Source organism: Catharus ustulatus, chromosome 11 (assembly GCF_009819885.2).
Source record: "Catharus ustulatus isolate bCatUst1 chromosome 11, bCatUst1.pri.v2, whole genome shotgun sequence".
Classification (NCBI taxonomy): Eukaryota; Metazoa; Chordata; class Aves; order Passeriformes; family Turdidae; genus Catharus; species Catharus ustulatus.
In genome coordinates, this window is record NC_046231.1 from 11,284,994 (window position 1) to 11,303,847 (window position 18,854).

Here is an 18,854-nt window from a genome sequence, read left to right on the forward strand (position 1 = left end):
CAAAAGTGACCAAGGTCAAATGTAAAAGTAAACAGCTGTTGTTCAAAATGTGAACACTAATTGACTTCAACGGCACTAGACTACATGGAATTGTTGATGAAAATAGTTTTTTGTTTTGTTTTGGGATTTTTTTTTGCTTGTGGTTTTTTTTAATGTTTTTGGTTTTTGTTTTGGTTTTTTTTTGGTCCTAACAGGCAACAAGATCTGGGATCAGAGCTGATGGAAAATACTGTAACAGTTTATTTTTCCATTAAAATTTATTTTTCACAAATTTCTACACCACTAGTTAGTTTTCTTCAGAATTTAGGCTAAATGTTCTGAGATTTGTATTGTGGTTCTGGGAACACATCTATATTCTGAAAAAGACAGGCATTGAGGTTGGTGACATCATGGAAGAGATTCTGCTTGACTTAAGTCAGATTTTTTTACTGTGGGTGCCTACACTGAATTTAACAGAGCAGATAAATGCAAGAAAGAGTACCAGGCCTAGATGTGTTTACATTTATATTGTGAGCTGCTGTCAAATTATAGAGTAGGCTGAGAATTTTGTGCCATTTATAAAGGTGTCCTTATACAGTGGTTTAAAAACACATGAACCAAGTCACCAGGCTTATTCACTGGGCACCTGGGAGTGAGGTGTCACTGAGATGCTGGAGACTGGAACTTGTGCTTTCCACATCACGTATGAAATGACAAAAAAATCAGGTGTGCAGAAATGCTCCCATTTCCCAGAATTAGACTGTACATTTCAGAGTGTATTAAGGATACTAATGGATGACCTACAGTGAGCTATACACTGTGCAATCTAAAGCCAAAGGCTTTATGTCAGGCTTAGAGATTTTGAATGGTAACACACTTTTCAAAGAGCCTAAAAAGTAATTAGCCTTTCACTCTGAGTTGACACACTTATACTTTTAATATCAGGAATAAGGAAAAAGACTAAGGCTTCTAACCTCAAATCCACAGCAGCTTAGGCACTTTCACCTCGCTGGTTTTGTTATGACAGCTCTTTGTTTGGCTGATAGTGAGTGGTGTTTTGAATAGAAGTGCTTTTGCTGTTGCTTTGCCACTTTCCGGTAATAAGGGAGGACTTGGAGGTTATGCAGCAAGGTGCTAATTGACATTAACACTCAAGACAGGAAATGCTGACACAATTTAAAATTAACATCCTGTCAATATACTGCTGACCTGTGTTAAACATGTACTTTGTCAAACTTTCAGAATTAGATTTTAATATAGAAACTGTATAATAGTGGAAGTATTGCTGGTCTTGAGAAAAGTGAATTTAATACAGTAAGAAGTCACCTAACTGTTTCCCATTTCAGCTTACCTTTTCTCAAATAAGGAAAGTTAATTTTTGCCCCAAAAGGTCAAATATATGTATAAAGCCATCTAAGACAGCTAAAAATTATCCCATATTTGTTCATTTTTGATTACTAAAAGAAACTATTCTTCCATTCTTAGTTTGTTTTAGACGTTCCATTATCAATGGTAATGATTCCTGGATATAGATTTTACAAAATACTGTGACAGATATATGGCATAATGCACCAAACCAAGCTAATTGAGTAACTTACCTGTAAATGAAAAAAAGGATGACAGAAAAAAAAAATACAGCAACAGATCACAAAAGTGACTTCTTATAATAGTCTGTTATTCATTCCTTAACTACAGAGTTATGAGAATATTTCCACTTATTGGTGACTCCTGGGTAACTGGAGAAGAAAAAACGGTATCATGGCACTAGTTCTCAAACAAATAGTTACCAGGTGATATGATGGTATTTATCAGCAGTTATTAAAAGGTAAGCAGAAACTCTTAAGTCACAGTGCTGCTCTGGGTTGATGCTGCACTTTTCCTTTGGTTTATAGGTGACAGTAGCTAATTCTGTCCCATTGGCTGCTCACATGCCAAGCTCTGGTGGTACTTGCAGAATGTTATGGAGCAAAACTCACAAACTCTTATGGAGCTCTGCAGAAACAAAGGGTGCTGCTCGCTGCTAAGCAAGCCAGAGCCTCCTCTTTGGAAAGGTGAAGGCACGAGACAGAATGATGCCCATAAGAGAATCAGAGCATGCTGGGTGTGGTCTGATCTGTGGAGGAGGCTGTTTGCTGAACATTAATCAGAGGTTGTCCCAGGCGTTAGGAACAGCACGAAGAGAGGCACGGAGCCAGGAAAAGGTGATGAGGAAAAAGGAAGCAATTGGAGGAGAAGACTGGGCTGTGTGGAAGGAGGTGGAGCAGGGCAGTCTGGAATGGGAGCTGTAGGTAGGAGCAGACCTGCGCAAGCTCAGGGAGTGTGGAAACGTTTCAGGACGGTGGTGCAAGCTGCATATCACTCCTGGCAAACTTTCTCTAAGAAAACAGAAAGTGGGTGGCCTGTTGCTGTATGCGCTTCCCACTGACGGCTCCTGGGAGCAGGCCAATATTGTGTGTTGCAGTTAAGGTTACAGTGAGACTGGAAAAATATTGGCTGTAGCCCTGGTTCTGCAAATTATTTGCACAGGGCACCTATTTCCATTAATAACCAAGTGCTCTGGAAGGCGAGCGTCTCAGCTGGAGCGTGTGAAACGGGGAAGGTGCTCCCGCAGGGAGACTCTGCTCCAGTGGAACGTGATTCTTTAGAGCAGCTGCCACATTAGGTGGAAAATCTCTAAAGCAACAGCTACTGGGTGATCTTATCCTGTGTTACAAGGTACTAGTCGGCCATGTAGGAGAGCTGCGGTGATCTGGGGAGGAAGAAAATGAAAATTTTAAGTGGAACATATATTGGAGACTTGGACCTTTTTTTCTGAAATTATTTGGCAAAATACTCTCAGAGCAAAATAGTCACCATCAAATGGTCTGTTTTACTCTGTTTTAGTTCTTTTCCACACACACAAAAAAATCTGATTTGCTATTTTTCTGTTGTACAAAAGCCAGAGCAATTTCTCAGTAAGGAGCTCAACTATCATGGCCACACTGTGCTCTTGGGGAGAAAAAAAATTGCCTTCCACTACAAAATGTTTACATTGGCTGCTGAGGTTTCTCCTGATTTCCTCTGTTGGGAATGAATAATTAGGAAGTGAACTGGGAGGTGAAAAAGGCCTCTATGTGTTTAAGTCTAATGTCACAGCTTTCCAAGGACAAAGCTTTTAGTACATAGAAAGGTTTCTCTGTCAAGCAGATGAATTCAATAGCTAAGCAAGACAGCAAGAAGAGGAGGCAAACAAAGCAGGGAATTCCCAGTAGGCAGCTTTTAGTATGCACTTACAACAGGTACTGCATGAAATGGATGCAGAGCACACATATGTGGGGCACACAGGCAACACACATAAGGTGTTAATAGTCTTAGCTGATGCCAAGGAAGAAAAAGAGCAGACAGGGTCAGCTACTGTTTCCTGAGCTAAATGTTCTTTTTCTTATGGTGGTCAGAGCCAAGGGTAGTTTTACAATGTGCAAAACATGCACTTGTAATTAAAGTGAAACTCACACTGACAGAGAAAGGGGATGGTGAATGTTGACCTCACATGCTGCATCTGTAGAGCATTTGGGGACATATTCTTTCAGCAGAAGTGATGTTGGCTTCTGAAATTCTTTTTTAATAAAAGGTGAACAGGAATAAAGTTCTGTGTTAATTTGTATGCATGGCATGAAGCCATTTCTCAGGAGAAGGCAGTGCTGATGATAGTTTGGAATAGAGAACTACTCCTTTATATTTTTTTAATTCTCCATTCTTCTATTTAAAAATGGGGTTTTCACCATTGCTTGTAAGCAGTGGAAGTTAAAATAGCTAACAGGAGAAAGGAGAGGTAAAATCTATTTTTCTCTCTGTCTGTTTTCTGCTGTTAAGCTGTTCAATACTATGTTCACAAAGGTATTCAGGCAGTAAGTCCCCAATGTACCTTAGTAACTCTCTATCTAAGTCTGGCTTGTAAATTCCTTTGGAAATCTACCCTTTCAGAAGAGACTTGGAATAGGAGCCACTGAAAACTGTGTTCATTTTCAGAAGTCTTGGCTGATATAGGTGGGCCTACAGAGAGAGGAGTGTGGAGTTTCTGCCAGGACCTGTGCGCTACTGACCCCAAGAAGGTGGATGGAAAGGCAGTCCATATGAACACAGACTCACATCCTCAGCTCTTCAGTCATGGCTTGAGCTGCCCTTTTCTGCTCGCCTGGGGAAGGATCTCTCCCCTGGTGTTTTGAATTGAAGATTACTGGGGAAGACAAGAAAATCTGCCCCCTGCTCTAGCCCTCCTAGACTTTTTAATCTCCTGCACTAACCAAAGAATCAACAAGTATATCATCTTTCTTCCAGAGAGATAAGAGCCTCTAAGAGGCAGAACACTCTGCCTTCCAACAAACTCATGCATAAAAGGTTAATTTAGAGGGTGAGATATCCGTGTATGTTGGACAAATGGGGAGCTGAAGGGATTCTTTTTATTCCTCCCATTCTCTTAGCCTTGGCCAGGGAGTGCAGGTTGAACGTATGACTTTACATTATGGAGCACCTCTCCATCGCCCAGGCCTTTGTCAATTCACCAAATGTGACAATTATAGCATTTCAGAGATGAGACTTTCTAATCCTATTACTCATTCATCAACCTGGGGATGATAGCAGAAGCCAGATCGAACAGTGCCAAAAGAGCAGTGAGGAGCCTTCTCCAGTGCTGTGAAACTAGGCTTAGCTCAGGCACAATAGGTGTGTAATTTAAGGTTTTGTTGAGCTGAAATCCAATCACATACTTGACTGGTAGATCACAGAAAGACACAGACAAAAAGAATGAGATAATTCTACCTCACACAAACACTTGAATCCGGCTTTGACTTAATAACAAGTGTGTGATCAACCTTACACTGTTTCTTTCTTTTTTATTTTTTTAATTTTTATTTGAACCTAGAAATGGGATGGCACAGAAATACTTTGCCTACTTGGGTCTCAGCCAATAATATGAAGAAAAAAAAATACCAGAAGGAAATGGAAGTACTTGTTTAGATAAATAAATCTAAAAGGTACAGATGCTCATTATATGAAAGATAATCAGAAAATTTAACTTCCAGCTTAGCTCTGTGCTATCTTCTCAGCATCTGGTACCTGTTGCTTTTCAAAGATGGGAAGGATCTAGCAGATATATGAAGAAAATAAGGCTAAAAAAAACCAGCCTTGACTCTAGGAAGAAAAGCTGTACTGTGATCTTTATTGCCCTCTCTCTTGCTGCTAAAAGGCTCATTTACACTGTCCTATTTCAGCCAGGGGAGCTCTGGTGTGTGGGCAGTGCTGGTGCTGCAGCCCTGTGCCACTGCTGGTCACAAAACCACATGCAGGGGACTGGGAGCATGGAGGAGAGGAACCACTGTCATTCATGGGAACAGAAAAGTGAGTTCATCCTCTTCTGTGTTTAAAGCTGTAGCTTTTCATCACACAGTGTGTTATTTATATTGGGGTTTGTACAGGATAATCTTCAATATAGGCTACTCTAGGAGTGGTCTTTAATATTAACAAAATTAAGTGTAAGGCATGTAAGTTAAAAGCTTTGGGAAGAAAGCTCCTTAGGAATAGGAACTTCCACATTTAGGAACATCATTACATCCATGCTTCCATGTGGTGTAGCAGTCCAGCTTCTCTGGCCAAGTCTTCTGTCAAGAACAAACTTTAAAAAACACATTTCCATAGTTTTTGGCATCTCAAGCTCTTTGAATTGACAAATTCAGTGGGATTAACTGTACATGGAATTTGCTGCTAGCTTGTAGGAGTCATGACACTCAGACTTGTATAAACCCCAAACTAGAGGAGACGTTAAAAACCTGAGAACAAGCCCACTACTAGGAAAAAAGGCAAAGAGTTTTAACGACTCAGGCCTGGCAGAGGAACAAGCACTTTAGTGTAGTGGTGGAGAAAGTATGGGGTTTTTAAGTCTGCACATGAAGAAATGCTTTCAAGCCACATTACTTGAGTGGATATGTAAGACTCCAAATGCCTTAGACCAAATTACAGGTCCAGGGAATCTCTGAGGTGCAACCAGCTCATGAACATGGGCAGGGTGAAACTCGTGTGGAAGGCAGCTGACAGCTCCTCTGCAGCCACAGGTAACACCTGCACTGTGCCTGTGCCAAAGCAGAACAGCCAATCCCTGGTGCCAGTAATGCAGTGAGCAGGGCAAAAACCCAAGAAGCCCAGAGAGACAAAAAAGAAGGGGAATCTTGGGTAACAAAGGGTTAAATTAAAGTTTGGAGCTTGGCATTAGTCATGAAATACCAAAATTCAAGCAATGTTTTGCTAATGAAAAAGTAAATAAATTACCAATTTGCGGGATATCAGGCTCAGAAATATACAGAAACAACATCAATTGAAAGATTTTTTTCTTTTTTTAATAAGTGAATTAGTGGAGAAAAATCCTACAGCGATGAAGCTCATATTTAAACATGACAGAAGGAGATATTTTCAATGGCTCATAGGAATACAAGGAGATTGAGATATGTTCCAAACACAGGGAAAAAAAAGATATCCACAACACAGTATAATCTGAGAAACTCAAATGGGGTTTAATGTGGTTCCCAAACTGCAGAGATCTCATAAACATAGTGATTTCCTTTAGCAGTATAAACTCTGACATTTGACCAGACAATTGCCTTGGGGACATTAGCTAAAATAGCCTCAGCCTTAAAATTGAAATATGAACTTCTAAAGGCTTTGGTAGTTGCTTTCCAGTGACACTGAGACAGCTAACATGACTAGTGGCTGCTGCTGGACATATCAGCATCCCTAATTTAGAAAAAGGCTGGAGATTTTGGCTACTGAGCTGCAGACACCCTCTGATCTGGAAATGTTCTTTCCCCTTGGTTTGCACATGTGGGTTGCTCAGCTGCCTTTCAGCAGCAAGAGGACAGGTATAATTTTCACCATGCTTTTTGTCTGTCTGGGAGCCAAGCACAGCTGTCAGTGGTGTGCAGCAGAGTTGGGGTGCTGGGTGGCTGTCAGTGGTGTGCTGGGGTGACTGTCACTGGTGTGCAGCACAGTTGGGGTGCTGGGGTGCTGCAGCTCCTCAGGTCTGTGCTCACAAGGGTGATCCCACCCTTACATGGCTTGGGCAGAGCCCATGCAGGGTAGCACATAGGCTGCTGCTGCCTTCCATGTTTTGGGGAGGAGGCATCAAGCATTTATGCTGTTAGCTGGCAGGTTTATAATTCCTTTTCGTGGTAGGACACAGTCTGGGTTCCTTTGTGCTGATCCCCAGCTGTTTGGGGCAGCCTGCTGGGGATCATACCCTGAGGGTGAGCTCAGTGCCAGGACAAATGCAATTGTTGGAGGGCTCAGGGGGCTGCAAGTGCTCTCTGTGGGAGCTGTTTGATGTTGTTGACCCCACACTGAATCAGGAGGGGAAGGAGGAAACTGTGTTCAGCATTCTCTGTGTAAGTACATTTGCTAATGGCCTGTGCCTGCTAAGGTGTAAATGTATGCATACAGTCAGCACTCTGGCAAGTGCCCTCTCTTTACAGGCATGCTTGCACACTGTACTGTGATTTTATTTTATTGTACTGTACTTCATTTTCTGTTTATCAGCATACTAATTTCTGATGTTATATTGCTGCAAAGCATTACCCAGATTAACAGAGAGAAAATAAATGCTTTTTTGTTGCTGCTGACTTTTCAATATCCTGGAGCACCTAGAATGCTTTAGACTGTGCAGGTAAGCATTTACTCACCTGTGTAGGCCCCTGACACATCTCTGCTTTGGCAATCAAATTAGCTGTGAGGAAAACAATGTGATTTTCCAGTATAAAAAGACAACAAGGTAAACCAGCTTATGGGTCATGGCTGTCTTCCCAGTACTGAGTACTTTGTGTTGGGTGCTCTCAGTAGAAAAAGGAAATAAGGACCTCTTTGGTGGTATGGTCCCTTCAGCTCCATGGGCTCGTTCTCTGCACACCAGCCCTGAATGCACCAGATGTCTGTGGACTTCACAGGACAGCATGTGGTGAGGAGAATCAGGGACAAATTTAATCTTTCCTAACTTCTCAAATCACAATGACCAGGACAAACCTCATTTCTTCCCCTTGCTCTCCTCCACCCAGCCTTTGCCTGTGTGAGCTGTGGAGTCCTGGCTGCCTCACTGAAATCCTGCTATGCAGTGCCTTTAGAAGGTCAGATTCCACGGGCTGGGTGTTTGCATCACTCTTCTTTTTACCTTCATTCTCTTTCCCTTGCTTGCTTGTCAGACTCTAAGAAAAGCTCTTGAAGGCCACAGAATGGGGCAGCTTTGGCCCCAGAGAAATTTAAGTAGCATGTTTCTGTCTGTGCAGATCCCAGATCTCGCTGGCTGCTGCTGTAAAGTGTCAGACTCCATCGGCTGGTGACTAACAGCAGCAACACTTCACCAAGCTGAGTGAGGATGATGTTTAAGCATTTCTCATCCTAAGGAGCTCCTATGGCAGCTGCAGAAGGCTCCTACAGTCTGGCTGTGCTCTGAATAACCTCTCTCACTATGGTTCACATTAAAAATTTTGATTATCTGTCAGACTGCTGCTCCCCTTCTCTTCAGCTATCAGAGTTGCAACACTCTGTAGAAGTCATTTACTTGCCAGGGGTACCGTTAGCTCTTTGTGAACAATTAAGCTGAGGTCGGAGGTTGCAATATATCAAATTTGCAGACCATATTAAATTTTATTTTTACTGAAAGGAACTTTTTGTCTCTTTTATCAGGAGGAGAATTAAGCTGTGAACTGGAATTCCAGCAGGCTGTCTACTCTGAAGCCCCGTGGCTTTAGAAAAGGGGCAGTAGTGGTCAGAAATGACACTCAAAAGGTAAATTTATTTCTTTTTTATTAAAAAGGATAAGTTATGACCTGTACAGTATATCTTAAAGAAGGAGGGATGTTAGCAATTCTACCTATGCAATTATAAATGAACAAGCAGCTCAGGATAGGTTTTTGGAAAAGATTTTCTGTGTGATTCTGGAGCTGGAAGTTTCTTGAGTTAAAGTTTTTAAAACCTTTGAAAACACCCTCAGTCTGGGCCTTTTCTCTCACCAAACCCACCAGAAGTTTTGCCCCTTAGAGATTACTTTCTGAAATGTTGTTCAAACTTACTGTCGGTGAATTTTTGCCATTCTAAGTAATTATCATTTAATAAATGGAAACAATGTTATTATAAACCCAAACCAGAGTGAAACCCTTGTTCACTTGTTTGCAGAGAACAGACATTTTGGGATACCTGGTCAGCACCCAGCCAGGCTAATGCTGCCTTTTACGTCTCTGGGGCTGTATTCTATAAATTAGATTTTTTAGATTGTCTTCTGGACCGACACGTGCAAGAATGTGCTTGTTCTCTTGCTATAAGATAGCCCTTCCTGTCCTGCACATAAATCATGGTACATGTGTGAATCTCTGCATGCTGATCTTGTCACTCCTTGCACAACCTGCTCTCTTTGCACAGGTCTGGCCACCTGTGGGTTACACAGATGTTGATTTTGTGCCCAGTGGCTGATGATATCAAATTAGGCTGCAAACATCCAAAAACCTTTTCATTTTTCTGTAGGATTAAAGGATTGCCCTGCTATATTTGGCATGGGTTTCTCCTCCCCTCTTTGCTGCACAGTGTTATGTTCCACTCATCCATATCTCCTGTGTTTCCACCCTGAAGAAGGCGGAATTTCAACAGCAAGAAAATGGATTCTATTGTGCTCTGTATAATTTGAAAAACACCCTGTGGGATGAATTGTGCAATTTTAATATTCATTATCTCAAATGCAGACAATAGAATAGACCTTAGTAGGAAAGACTGATTAGCAGATTACTGAAGATAGTTTTTTCAACTTGGCACACTGTTTGATGATAAGTGGGTAAAACAGCTTCTCAGGACCTGAGTTTTTGGTATTAAAAAATGAAATGTCATGGCTGTGTGGGATCCATTCTTCAGTAAACACATACATGGGAGCTCACAGGCCATGCAGGGTAGATCTGACTTCCTTTGTAACTCCTAGACCTTACTGATTTAGCAGCTGAGACCAAGGGATTTCTGTTGCTCCCTCCAACTCTTAATATAAGACTAGAGAAGGAGAGCATGAAATCAGTCCATGAACTAAATGGTAATGTTTTAATTACAATTCTATTGTTATTCTTCTTATTTGTCTATTTGTGTAATTGTGTAGTTTGCATATTCATTCCTTTCTTTCTCAAAAAGGTTTTGTTGTTGTGGTTTGGTTTCTTTTGTTTGGCAAAAGTTTGACTCCAAAAAGAGGGTAAACTTGTCGTTAAAAGGCTTTAAGGAAAAGAAAGAAATTTAAAAGGGCTGGTTTTCCTACATTCAAAGATTTCTGTGGCATAAGGACACAAGGTGGATATAATTTTGTGGAAATAGAGAGACTGAAATGTTTGGAGACAAGAGCAAATGAAATTATGTTTGGCAGCATGGTTAGGGAGTGTGATAAAATTTAGCCAAGCAGAAAAATCTTGTAACCGTCACCCAAATGCATTCAAAGTAACCTGTTAATTTTTATAAAGGCTGTAGTACTTGACAGTTCCCTTCTTCAAGTGAAGTCTTCTGGGGTATTCATTCTGTTAAAAACTACAGTGAAATGCATGCTGGCTTAATTCCTTTCCCATAGAAGACAATATTCAACAACATTTTTTTTTTCTTTCTTTTTAGCAAATAACATGGAATTAATAGAATTCCAGTACCTGTGAAAGAGAGAAGATGCTTTCACTACACACAACCATCTAAGAAAGTAAGTTCTTCTCTTTGTAGAAACACTTTCACAACTACAACCTTCTTGACTAGTTCTTTATGTCCTCCTGCCAAGCATTATTCCTATTACACGGACACTTGTCAAGGTTTCTGTGTCAGTATGCCTTAGAGTCATAAGAGCCTGCTGAGACAGTGCACAAAGCTGTAACATCTGCCATTTCCATGGCTGCTTTGATAGAAACTGGGACTCTGCCTCTTGTTCTGAGGTCGGGATGGACAGTGTTAGAGAGTTTTTCCAACCTCAGGTGCGGGAGGTGCATAGGAACTGGAGCAGACTGGGGTGGTGCCTGAGCACTGACCAGGACTTGGAAAATGTTGATTTAAGGAACGTTTTCTTTCATCACAGTCAATTCAAGCAGCAACCTCTGATGCCTGCCTAGAACTATGGTGCTCTGTGCACCTACACAAGACCAGGGAGCAGGAGGAGTCCACTGCAGCCCCCACTCGTGTAACCTGTCTGCAGCTGTCACTAGAGATGCTGGAAAGCAAGTCCCCATCACAGGTATTTCCTGGTGCCATCAGATGATGTCTAAAAGGGCTGCCAAGGCCGAGAAAAAAACAGGCTACAACAGACAATATTTAATAAGTCCATCCTGAAAGTTTTCAGTTGTTTCCATACTTATACATAATATATTTTAAAATAGCTGTGCTTGCCTATCTACTTTTTTTCCTAGCTTATGCTGTCTCTGAGCCTAAGAACTTTGTCTTTCCATTGTGTGCCATCTCACAGACATAGTATAATAACAAACCAATCCCCTTGCTTCTAGTTAATGAGTAGTCTCCAGTATTTGGGGTTTTTTTTTCAGGCAAGAGTGTTAAAGGAAGCCTAGCTTTCAGCTATTAAAAATATTCAATGACATTTATGACAGATTTTCCACTTCTACTTTCCTGCTGCACATAATCTTCAAGATCATTAAAGGGAAATTCTGAGATTTTCCATGCTCAGTGCTAATGTAGCACTTGTTTCATAATGAAGCTTGAAATGGTGAGTTTTTTCTCTGCACATGATTAATGTTAAAGTCCACATCCTTATCTGATAAAAAACACCAAGAACTCCGCTGGAGTAAATGAAGTTAGGATAATTTGCATCCGTGGAGAGTGTGGCCCTGACATTATCCTGCCTGCTGCCATATAGACACCAGCTGGGGTGCTGTTGTTTCACTCCTGTGTAGGACAGGAAAGGTCCTAGTGGGGGAGAACGAAAGTGGAGAATGGTTATTACTAGCACAAGTTAGGAATGAGCTGTCTGAAGTACAGAACAATTGAAATGAAAAGGAAAACTCACCATGAGTAGTGAGGTGCAGCTGAAACCCGGTGAGGTTGCTCTGCTTTGTGTTACTCTAGAGGGACCAGCTCAGAGAAATTCCCCCATTTGTGATCAGCGATGGGAAACTTCTCCCATGCCCTGGGGTTTTCAGGTCAAACTAAACTGCTTAGGGGCTGTGCCTCAAAGCCATCTGGAGGCTCTAACTACTACTGTGCAGAGAGCCCTGTTCCTCAGGTGGAGCTGGCAGGAACCAGTTCTTCAGCTGAGACTTGGCTTCCTATTTGCATTTGGATGGAAACCAAGAGGTTGTTTTTTTCTCTCTGACTTTGAATAGAACTCTCTCTCCTCCTTTAAGCTGCCCTACTTGTTAAGCAGTGATGCTGTTTGCAGTGCTGTAGCTACCTGGTGTTCTGGGCTTTTGTTTCAGAACACTTGTGCCATATTATTCCCCTCCGGAGGTGTCTTGCTAGAGGCAGTCTCCCTCCAGTCCCGAGGAGAGTCAAGTCTCTGTGGCACAATGGAAACTTCTGGGGCTGTCATTCTGTCCAGCATGACTGAAATAGCTGTAAAATATGGTGTGCATTTTTAGTAGGTTACAACTGTGTTCCTTGAGCTGAAGGAAGAGAGCATACACAGCAAAATAAAGTTTTTTACTCATTTTCCCCCCAAAGACCTTTTGGCAGTAGTTTTTCACAAGTCATCTTCAATTAAATAAAACTTTTTGAATATTTGATGCAGGCATTGTTGAAATCAGAACAGAATTCCTGTTGAATTGAATGAGGTCAGACTGGGGCTCCAAGTGAAAGCCAATACAGGTTTTAGTTCCTTCTTTCTCCTTCTTGCCCGATCCAGCACTTATATATAAGAGAGTTGGCCAGCTGTGAGGTGGATGGGTATGCCTCAGAAACCATTGCTCCAGCTGTCTCAGGCTGTTCTGGTGAGCCAGAGGTTTGAGCTCTTCAGCCCAGGGATAGAGAATTACAAATGTGTGCTGAAATAGAAGCCAGAGTTCAGGGTGAGGACACAGCAGAACAAAGCCCATTGCTGTGGGAGAATTATAATAAATGGCATGAAACAAAGCATGATCATTTCAAATTCTTGCCAAATATCACTTGTGATTGTCACTTTTCTTGAGAATATGATCTGCTAAAAAAAACCAAACCAAACCAAAACAAAAAAACAAAACAAAAACCTCAAAAACCCTAAAAAGAACCCAAACCAAAAATCCAAATCAAACTAAACAACAATAACGAAGCCCACCCAAAAAAATCACCAAACCAAAAAAATCCCACAAAACAAAAAGGAAAAAAGAGAGAAGCTGGTGATTCTTTGGAATTAAAGGTTTAGGCCATGACATGGGGAATTAGACATGGGCCTCCTGTTAGCAAGAATGTTGACCTCCGTGCATAGTTCTGAAAATAAAACCTATCTTCAGCTCAGCATGATTTTTTTCTTCCACTGAAGAACAAGCATAGATGTCACCAGGGAGGAGAGTAGATCTCATGATTGGAAACTTTTGATGTCATTTTCAAATGCAGTTGTAAAACTGAGTGTTGACATGTAGGTGTCCGCACCCATAATATTTACAAACCAAGATACGTGTGTGCCTAGTTTTTATGGTGGCAATAAAATATTGCCGAATATTTCATGGTAAATGTTTCTGGCTTCATCAATTATTGCTAAAAAGTGGGATGAAAAGGTAACTGTAGCAGAATTGAGAGTATAATGCATAAAAAAGCCTGGTTTTTACCATGAGTTTAGAGAAAAAAATACTGTTCTGTAGCATTCTGGACCCTTCAATAATCTTTGTCATAAATATGTAGTTTTGGCAGGTAGCTCCACTGAAGTCTGGGCAAGTGATGATGACACTCTGAAGTCAATAGGGGGGTAAGGTGGCAATAAAACCTGTGCAGAACACTAAACTGGGACTCACAGCATCAAGTCCCCCTGCAGCACTGAGTGTGATTTGGATTCTCTCAGCCTCATTTTCCTCCTGTGTAAACAGCAAGGATCTCTTTTGTGAAGTTCTTTGAGGTCTGCAGAAGAGAAGTACTGTAAAAAGCCTTGCTCGCTATTATGCATATCTTCAAAACAAAGCTTAATGCTTCAGCTCTTTGCTGGGTTGGGTGAGTGTGCTTAGCACTTTGTGTGATCAAGCTGTAGATTACATAGGCAGTGGTTTGTAATAAGAGCCTTATCAGTAACAAAAACCCCTCTGTCATTATCAGACAAGCAACAATCGCGTTTTAAAATGGTTGCCAAATGTGTTTATTTGAAGATGGTTGTTTCTAGCATGGCTCAAACCATTGTGTGGCAAGTGTTCAATTGCTTCCCACTAAAGCCAACATTTATAGCTTGGAAAACTCTGTTAGATAAATGTCAGTTTCTGCCATAATTTGTGGAATCAATACAAACTGAGTCAAAGAATCACAAACAGTAATGTGAAAATAAAATGATCTGTGTTATGGTTTTTAAGTAAATGATGATAAACTAATAAATGCCATTAGCTGCTGCCATTACTTTGTTGAATTTAGCTGATGTTACTGTGTTGACTTTAAAAGCTATCAGCTTAACTATATAAATCCATTTGACATGTCTTTATTCAGATAAAACTTTAATACTGCAAGTGTAGCAAATTAGATGCAAATGCTCTTTTTATTTTAAGTATATTTAAAGCTGCCTTTTCAATGCAAATTTTACAGGAAATCTCAACAAGCTAGGACAGACATCTTAGCTGTCAGCGTGCAGCACTTTCATTTCGGTCTCAGGCATGGGAGCTGCGTTTTTTCCCTGCAGACTGAGATAATTAAAACTACAGAGAGATGGTTTTAAATATACATGATACACAGTTACTTAAATTGTGGGATAATGCATAAATGCAGCCCTTAACATTTTTTGATAGCACAACACTGACCAGATAACATAGCAGAGTGGATTGTAAAAAAAAAAAAATAAATCTTTGTGTAAACAGTTTAATGTTTTGGGTTGTTTTTCTTTTTTCTTTTTTTCTTTTTTTTTTCTTTCTTGATTTTCACTTGAATTATTGTGGAGGCACAGAAATACCAATACAAAACCTGGTTTGTGAATGCCCTCATTAAAAAGATAGTGATACTATTAACTTTTTTCTTCTTTTTTAAATTATGCTTTAACTTCTTTGTTTTTGAGCAGTCCATAACCTCCTTGGAATACATATCTATTTCAGCTTTCATTTGCTGAACCCCCTGAATGAGTTTATCCAAACAATGTGAATTTACTCAGATCTTTTTAAAATCCCACATCTCTTGTGGTTGATAAAGCTGACTTTAGCTAAGAAGAGTTGGATCAGGGTGATTTAAATTTCACAGTGAAAATGATAAGGGCTTTACTAGAAATAATAAGCACATTCAAATACTGTCATGGGCAAACAGTGGAATGTGCAGTGAGAAATTTGGCAAGGCTAGTCTTTTTCAGTGTTGATTTAATGAAGTAATGGATAGTAAAATTAAAAAAAAAAAAAGAGACTTGCATTCAGAGGTAAACTTATGTTAATTCCATATCAGTAGTTTTATAGAGCTTCATTCATTAAAAAGCAGCATTAATGCTCTAATAACTTTTAAAATGTCACGCTGTTTAAAAACAACAAAAACCCCAAACCAACCCACCAGCTAGGGAAGAAGAGTCATTTCTTTTGGTAGCTTCCTACAAAGTGGCTGAGTGATACCCTATTATTGTCAGGAACCACATGTCAGTTTTTGAGCCCGAGGATAACTTGTGTTTCAGGGGGAAAAAGAAAAAAAAAAGAAAAAAAGTTTAAAAAATAGTAAAAGCCCATATCCATTTAAGCTCCAGGGCAAACAATAATTGTCCCCTGTTTAAAATCGTTTTGAACGTTTGCTTGTCGATTTAAACAACACAGCTCCTCACCTTTCTCATTCAAATGGTGCAGGGATTCTGCATAGCCCCAGTTGCAGAGGAGGGCTTGTCTGGAGATCTTACATTTGCAGGACCAAAAGGACCTGTGGACCCAGATGTGCTTTTGGGTGATGACGGCTGTTTTGACCATGGAGTGGGGCGGGGAGAAGGGCAGGAGAGGGGCTGGAGCAGCCAGGAAAAGACAAAGTTTTTTTCGAGGCACTCTTTCAGATGCTTTATTCCCTTCATTAACAGGGTTTGTGTACGGCGGGGAACTGGCATCCAGAATTAGTGAGGTCTGATGACTGAGGCATTTGAGGAAAAAAAAAAACTAAACAAAAAAACCCCCAAAGAAACCCCAAATCACTTTCAAGAAGAGGCAGAGAGAGAAGAAAAGGGAAGAAACATCACTGTTGCCAAAGGGCTGAGGTTAAGAATCCCTCTGTGCAATTTAACAGTTTTTAATTCCTACATTTTAATGCCTCGCAGGCCATTGTGTCAGTCTCCTTTAGCTCCTTCAAGGAGCCATCTCAGTGCTGCCAAGTGGATTAGCTCCCGGAGAGGCTGCGGCTCCCCCCGCTCAGGATTGCATCCGTATCCATCAATCCATCCCTGCCCCGGGCTTGGGGCTCCCAACTGCCCCTTGTTTTCCACAGGTGCCCCATGATCTTGCTTTCCTTTTTTTTTTTTTAAAGTTTTTTAATTTTTTTTTTTTTTAAACTTGAGGAAGGTGGTAAAAATCTAGTAGAAGGCTTCCTTCCACCAGCGCAGCAGAGAAGTGGTCATTAGCAGACACGGAGGGATCAATATTCCTGCCCAACCTTTCTGGTTGCACTTCCAGTCAGTAATTATACAGCTGTTATAAACCCATGAATATCGTGTATAAGGAAAAACTAATCCCTTCAAAACAGCTTATTTCCATAGTTAATGACCGGAGAACTACAACTGACTTTGTCACTGACAACTTCTTTGTGTTTGGTGAACAGATTTTGTAGGAATGAAACTATTCTAAGGTTAAGGGAAAAAAAAAAAAAACCACCCCCAAACCATCACACACATATTTCCTGCATTTGGCTCATTACAGGACAAGTATGTCCTTTAAGACCCAGAGATTAATGAGCCATTTTACGAGACTAATACATTTAAAATTTTAACACTGGAGTTTGCATCTATAATTGTACAATTATACGTTCGTTTAGATTTTTTAAAGGTAACTAATCACAGGTGACTAGAACTGTGTGAAAAGGCAGAATTTATGTTTCTCCTGCTGTAGGAGTACTAAATCATGCAGGAATTGAAATTGTTTTCCATATGACAGATAGCTCAGGCTAGATTAGTCAGTCACTGTTTCAGATATAATGCTTTTTTTATTATGCATACTTTATGTGGGACTATTATATTTGTAACGTATATTTCTGCATGCAGCAAATTAACTATTATGTAATGCAAGGACCAAGAAAGAATATCATTAGTTCTTGCTATCCCGCAGGTTTGAGCAGCTGGTGAAATATATACCACTCATCCAGCAGCTAGCTTCATGTTAACATGTATAACAAAGCCTGAGCGATTCCTGTTTGACAGAACTTTACCATGTAGTAATAAATAAGGCTGAATTATTGATGGTGAATAACTGCTAATATTATTATGACCTCAATTAAGTGCTTTTTTTTCAGACACATTAGCAACAAAAGGTCTTCTCTTTGCTCATTGCTGGTTTTTTCAAGTTCCACTTTGCATTAAAATCGAATTGATCAAACCTATTTGCCATTTCGCTGTGAGTGGGTAACCATAATGGGTAATCTATCAGCATGGTGCTCCCCTTAAAGCTATTAACACCTTTTGTTGTTTTACTCAAGTTTCTAAACGTGCTGAGAGGTTCAAAAAGGCAAACCCTACAATCTGTTAGGATTGCACAGAGCTGTGACTTGTGGCACTCTTTTAATTACCATACTTTTTAAACTCTACGGTTAAATACTGATATTTCTGACACTAAGTAAGTCTTTATTTACTTATGAAGCTGTGAGACAGCTAAATTAAAGCTGATTAGCAAGATGGCAGCTCTGCTGCTTGCAGCTGAGGTGAGTATAGCTGCAGCATGGCATCTCCCCACAGCTCGCTGCTTGACTCTTAGTCACTGGGGCTGAGATCACTCAGCAGCAAGACAAATAAAGGGAGCTTAGAGTTTTTTACCCTTTGGCAAATTGGCAAATTGTGTTAGTTACATGGATATGTGTACAGTGTGGAGCAATCTGTTTGTGAGGGAGCTTTATAAAAGGCAGAAGGAGTTAATTTCTAGGGACGGGCTGTGTAGTGTTCATGCTTGGGGAGTTGTGGGATTACACTCATTAAAAAAGTGAAGAGCTAATGAAATAATTAGAGGAAGACTGAATAAACTGGAGAATACAAATATGGACCAGCTGTCTCAGCAAAGTTGTCTCTCCTTTCACTTGAGTCTGTTGGAGACAGCTGCCCTTCTGTAACCATTCCTCAGGTTTGAGCATCTGGATTTTTGGAGTTGCCTTACTAATATTTGTATGGAGCTGAATGGCAAAAGCTAGAGGAAATTCCTCATTTACCTGCTCAAGTCAAGTCTAGGCTAAGAGCCCTGGTGGTACAATCCTAATGCAGTGGCCAAGTCAAAGTATATGGTGCCTGTGTTCATCAGCACAAAACCCTGGTAATGTTCTTGGTGAAAATCTCAACAGAAAAGCCTAGGCAGAACAAGCAGGGGAATTCTTTATTCCCGCATATGTTCCTCTTCTTATTTTTTTTTTTATTTGGTGTATGTGTGTGTGAAGGTGGTAGTGTTGTTGTAGTTTGTTCTTGTTTTTGTTTTGGTTTTAATCTTTTCTGTCCAGTCACACCTCTAGTAGCTTTAATGAGTGTGTCCTATGCATGGAGAAGCCCAGCTGGAAATGTGCTCCCTCAATGGATTGTGTTAGGGGAAGGAGCTGCTGTCAGCCCAGAGCAGAGG

The 18,854-nt window shown here is 40.5% G+C and overlaps 1 long non-coding RNA gene across 5 annotated transcripts in view; it reads left to right on the forward strand.

Annotated features, from left to right (window-relative positions):
- The window catches only part of LOC117001404, a 180,645-nt gene that overhangs the window by 39,488 nt on the left and 122,303 nt on the right, over positions 1-18,854 (forward strand). For 4 of the 5 annotated variants that reach the window (XR_004419045.1, XR_004419047.1, XR_004419043.1 and 1 more), the window contains exons 3-4: positions 8,680-8,781; positions 10,624-10,702. This is a non-coding gene — a long non-coding RNA (uncharacterized LOC117001404). Of the gene's footprint in view, positions 1-8,679; positions 8,782-10,623; positions 10,703-11,068; positions 11,225-18,854 lie in introns of all 5 variants that reach the window. The other variant, XR_004419044.1, reaches the window with a different exon arrangement.